This window comes from Marmota monax, unplaced genomic scaffold (assembly GCF_021218885.2).
Source record: "Marmota monax isolate L192 unplaced genomic scaffold, Marmota_monax_Labrador192_F-V1.1 WCK01_AAM20220418_F8-fsc00203, whole genome shotgun sequence".
Taxonomy (NCBI): Eukaryota; Metazoa; Chordata; class Mammalia; order Rodentia; family Sciuridae; genus Marmota; species Marmota monax.
The window spans coordinates 3161279-3166390 of NW_026694787.1; the positions used below are offsets into that span (position 1 = coordinate 3161279).

General features: G+C 37.5%; 1 pseudogene; it reads right to left on the bottom strand.

The window, feature by feature from the left end:
- Positions 1-4215: 4215 nt before the first annotated feature.
- On the bottom strand, positions 4216-4908 carry LOC124079986 (mitochondrial import inner membrane translocase subunit Tim9-like; annotated as a pseudogene).
- Between the last annotated feature and the right edge of the window lie 204 nt (positions 4909-5112).

Here is a 5112-nt window from a genome sequence, read left to right on the forward strand (position 1 = left end):
CGGGAAGAGCGAGTCTGCACTTTGCTGTCTCGAATTTCAGCAGAGCCGCGGGGCGTTGGTTTGTGTGGTTCCCTCCGTTTCTCCCGCGGCAGAGCTTTTGAGATTTGACTATTTATTAAGTATTTGGTGCTTTCTGGAACGAGTTGAACCTTTTTCATTGTCTTCCTTGGCGGAGACGGGTTGGGGATAAGGAAGGACCCGTACTCTCAGACTTTTAGACTTTTTGCTTTAAAGAGTTGGCAAACCAAGCATGGTTACGCACACCTGTAATCCCAGCGATTTTGGAAGCTGAGGCAGGAAGATCGCCATTTGGAAGCCAGCCTCAGCAATTTAGCGAGGTCCTAAGCGATTTAGCAAGACCCTGTCTCAAAAAATAAAAAGGACTGGGGATGTAGCTTAGTGGTAGAGAGCCCCTGAGTTCAATCCCCAGTTCCCCTCCCCCAAATTTACAAACTGGCGTGTTGATTCAGATAACATCTTTCTCTATTGCTATGTAGATTTTCAGGCTTTGGTGATAACCAGCGCAGCCTTTTTGATTTTCAGGCTTTGATGGTAATCGCCTTTGGTTAAAAGACAGCGCAGCCTTATTGTTTTATTGTAAATACAAGAATGAGGGAGACCATTTGTGTACAGTGAGTTGAAATGCATTCTATCCTGTATAACTAATTAGAACAAAAAGGGTAATTAAAAATGCGGAAGAAAATAAAGATGTAGCGTGTTGTGGAGACGTCTCAACGTATTGAGCCTATTCTTTGCTTCAGGGAGGCAGATGCTAGAGTCAGGAAAAATTGCAAAATGTGGAGATCCCTGTAAAGCGCGTGGGGTTTCGGTGCGCTAGTGTCCCAGGCCACCTGCTGTGTGGTCGTTGGATAGAAAAGGATCTAATTTAGGCTGTTGGGGATTGCTTCCCTCCCTCCTTTGCGGGTTCTCTGCAGTTCTGATTGCTCTAGAGTTTTGTAACACGAGGTGGTAAAAACCATTTAATGTTTACAATAGCAACTTTTCCGCTGGCTAGGTGCAGTTTGGAGCGTGACTTGTCTGGCCCGCAGCAAGTGCTGGGCAATGGTATATAATTTGGCTGCCTTATCCCCACGTGGCGGATTTTGTAGTCTTCAAAGTTTGATAGGGAGAGTCTTACCAGAAAATTTAGCAAGTGATTGGTTGGTGTATTCACACGAGGTGTGTGTATGTTTGTTTGCTTGCTTTTTAAAATTGGAGCAGTCTGGCTGTTGTAATCAGCTCCCTATTTCCCTAAGAGGTCCTGGGGCTAAATGCCTTTTCCACTCCTAGTTGTGCACTATGCCTTAAGGGATAAACTGATGGCAAGTGAATAGCTTGCACTTTGGGAACATGTTCTTAAAAAGAAAAAAAAAAACTTCTAAATGTTATATGTCTTTTAAAATTTCATTATGAAGGCTGTGTATATACCTAAATGATTAAATGGAGTTTTACACATTTACTGAAAAACCTTAGTGAAGTTGTCAATAGCTTTACTAGTTCAAGTGTGAAAATTTGTTAATATACAAACATTTGTCTTAATAAAATTTCAATAACATTTTTTATTTTCTTCTGATGGTAAAACCTGAAGTTTACTGTAGATTTTGACAGGGAAGTCTAATGAAGATAATTATTTTGCTACTTAGAAATAGTCACCCAAATAATCTTTGATATGTTTTCTGTGGCTTTCAAAGTGAGTAGTATGATGCATTTTTCTGTTTTGAATCCTTTCCCCTTCCTTAACATTATTTTACAAGCATATCTAATATTTTACAAGCATGTTTTTTAAAAAAACATGCTTCTCATTAATTATATACTATAATTTATTTGATTTTTACTTAATCCTTTTGTTTAGATTATTTGATAGTTTCTAATTTTTTTCCAAGAAGAATATTAGCATTTGGAGTGACTTTTTAAACCCAGCTACACATTTTTTTAAAAATACTTTTTAGTTGTTGATGGGCCTTTATTTTATTTATTTGTATGTGGTGCTGAGAATCGAACCCAGTGCCTCACGCATGCTAGGCAAGCATGTTACCACTGAGCCACAACTCCAGTCCCCCAGCTACACATTTTATAGATGAGAAAACAGAGGCAAAAAAGTTGATGTATCTGTCCCAAAAGTCATACTTTTGTATAACTTCAAAATCTGATCTGGAACCTTCATAATTCCTAATTTAGTACCATTTGTACACCACCATATGCACCTCTAACTGATGACTTTATTCATCTCTTTTGATCTGTTTGAAATATAGGAATCCAAGTTATGATGAAACCAAAAAACATGATCTCTGAGTAAATAGTTTACACTTAAATATTCTTTTTTGGCCAACTCTAAGAAATAAGAAAGGCCATTTAGATATTAGACACTCTGCATAATGTGTTGTTTTTCATATCCACTAAAATGGTGTACTAAGTTGATATTTTTCCATTTAATTCCTTTGTGGCTACTTATTTCACATTTTGTGAGATTCAGCTTGAATTTAATTTACTTCATAACATTTTTGTACTTTATTTCTACATTTCTTTAAAAAATTTTTTAGACACAAAATTTTTTTTAGACACAAAAATTTTTTTGGACACAATACCTTTATTTTACTTATTTTTATGTGGTGCTGAGGATCAAATCCAGCACCTCACATGTGGGAGGCAAATGCTTTGCCACTGAGCTACAACCCCAGCCCTATTTTTACATTTTAATCATCACAAGTATTATTATTATTTTAATAACTTTATTTTATTTATTTACTTTTTTTATGTGGTGCTGAGGATCAAACCCAGTTCCTCATACATGGTAGACAAGCCCTCTACCAGTGAATCATAATCCCAGCCCCACAAGTATTATTTTTTAGAGAACAAAATTTGAAATTCATGGTCAGCATAAGTGTGGCCATGTAACATCAGTTTCATCATTTAAGAGTTAAAAGCAAATCATTGAAGGAACGAATTGTAGCATGGAACAAATGGTGACATTCCCTCCCTCCCATCAGGATTGAACCCCGGGGTGGTTAACCACTGAGCTGTATCTCCAGCCCTTTTTATTTTTTATTTTGAGACAGGGTCTCCCTAACTTGCCCAGGCTGGCCTCAAATTTGTGATCCTCCTGCCTTAGTCTCCTGAGTAGCTGGGATTATGGATGTGTGCCACTGGGCCAGCATATTTCTAAAATTAGAAGAAATTTATTGCTCCAGTGTAGAAATGTATTGTTCACTGGGCATGGTGGCACATGCCTGTAATCCCAGCAGCTCGCCTGTAATCTCATCAGCTCGGGAGGCTGAGGCAGGAGTATCACAAGTTCAAAGCCAGTCTCAACAATTTAGGGAGGCCCTAAACAACTTAGTGAGACCCTGTCTCTAAATAAAATATTAAAAAAGGGCTGGGGATGTGGCTCAGTGGTTAAGCACCCCTGGGTATAATCCCTGGTACCCCCCTCAAAAATGTATTGCTCTACAAAATTGGAAGTACTAGAAACAATCCTCTAAATGTGTATACATACATACATACATACATATATGCTCTAAACTTCATACTAAATGGTTTGCTAGCTAACTTTTAATGGATACAGATATAAAAAGACTTCATACAATTTTCCAGGTAAAATAAGTTTTTTAAACACCCATAACTTATTTAATTCGATATCTAATTTAAACTTTCTCTTTGTTTATTCTTAGATTATATTATTATTACTATTGAAGATGAGAATGAGAACGATGATGATGATGATGATGATGATGATGTGGTGGTAATAGAGGATTCTGAAACAGAGATTGATCCAGACACATCCACTGATGACACATCATCCATACAACCAAGTTTTCAAAGCCATGATGATAACTATCAGCAGCCATCCCAAATGGCATATGGTAATTTTTTTAGTGATATTTCAACTTATTTTAGTAATTGTTTTCTATCATACATGATTAGACATATATTTTGCTTTAAAATTAACAATCACAGTGGAGGAAACAATGGTTTATTTTTCTAATCAAATGACCAAGCTGCTGAATCTTAAGGCCTCAACAAATGTATCTTATTATTGTCTCTGAACAATAAGATCTTCTATTGTTTTGTCATTAGTTTCCATTGCCAAAGAGTCATAACAGATGGTTTAACATGGTGCCTACTGCTTTTGGAGGATTCCATCAGATGAATCCTCCTTTCCAGTGCAATAGCTGTTGGCAATCTTTCATTGAAAGTCCATCCAGCAGGATTTCTCTTTCATGGTTGACGGAGGAGTCCTGCTTTGGCTGCCAGGGCATCATTCTGCTGAATATGATATTCCTGAAATCTCATGGATATTCTTTGTGTCATTTTAAAATATTTCTTTTTTTTAAAAAATATTTTTAGTTGTGAATGGACACAGTACCTTTATTTTATTTATTTTTATGTGGTGCTGAGGATCTAACCCAGTGTCTTACACGTGCTAGGCAAGCACTCTTCCACTGAGCTACAGCCTCAGCCTCTCATTTTAAAATATTTCTGTAAGCAATGTTCTGAATAGGTGGTCTCTTCAGGTTTTACTTCTGTTCTTGTGAAGTCTTTTACACAGTCCAAAAAGAATGTTTCTTAAGTTTATCGCAGATTTCAAGGAATTCCCTAAACTGTTTTATCTGATCAGATTCTGGTATTTGTGCAGCCATATTCTTTTGGTATGCTTATTAGTCACCTTTTCTTTTTTTTTAAATATTTATTTTTAAGTTTTAGGTGGACACAATGTCTTTACATTTATGTGGTGCTGAGGATCAAACCCAGTGCTTTGTGCAAGCTAGGCGAGTGCTCTACCACTGAGCCATAATTCCAGCCCCATTAGTCACCTTTTCTGATGCATGAGTTTCCTTTCTGTTCTAGAAAAGTGGTTGTCCAGACTTTGCTTGAACCTCTGTCTCCAATGAGGCTTGATTTCTTACTTAATCACAGGCTCTCACATCCGACACTGGTATGAGGCTGGGGAACTGCAATGCAGGTTGAGGCTGGGGGCTGAGCATCGGGGGTCAGGGCACCTTGGCCTCTGGGTGAAATTTTGCTGTCTGGTCTCCATTTCTAGTAAGTCAGTTAAATATTTCTATAACCTTTACGTTACTTAGTTAGGACAAGGAGGCCAAACTTCCTGGTAAT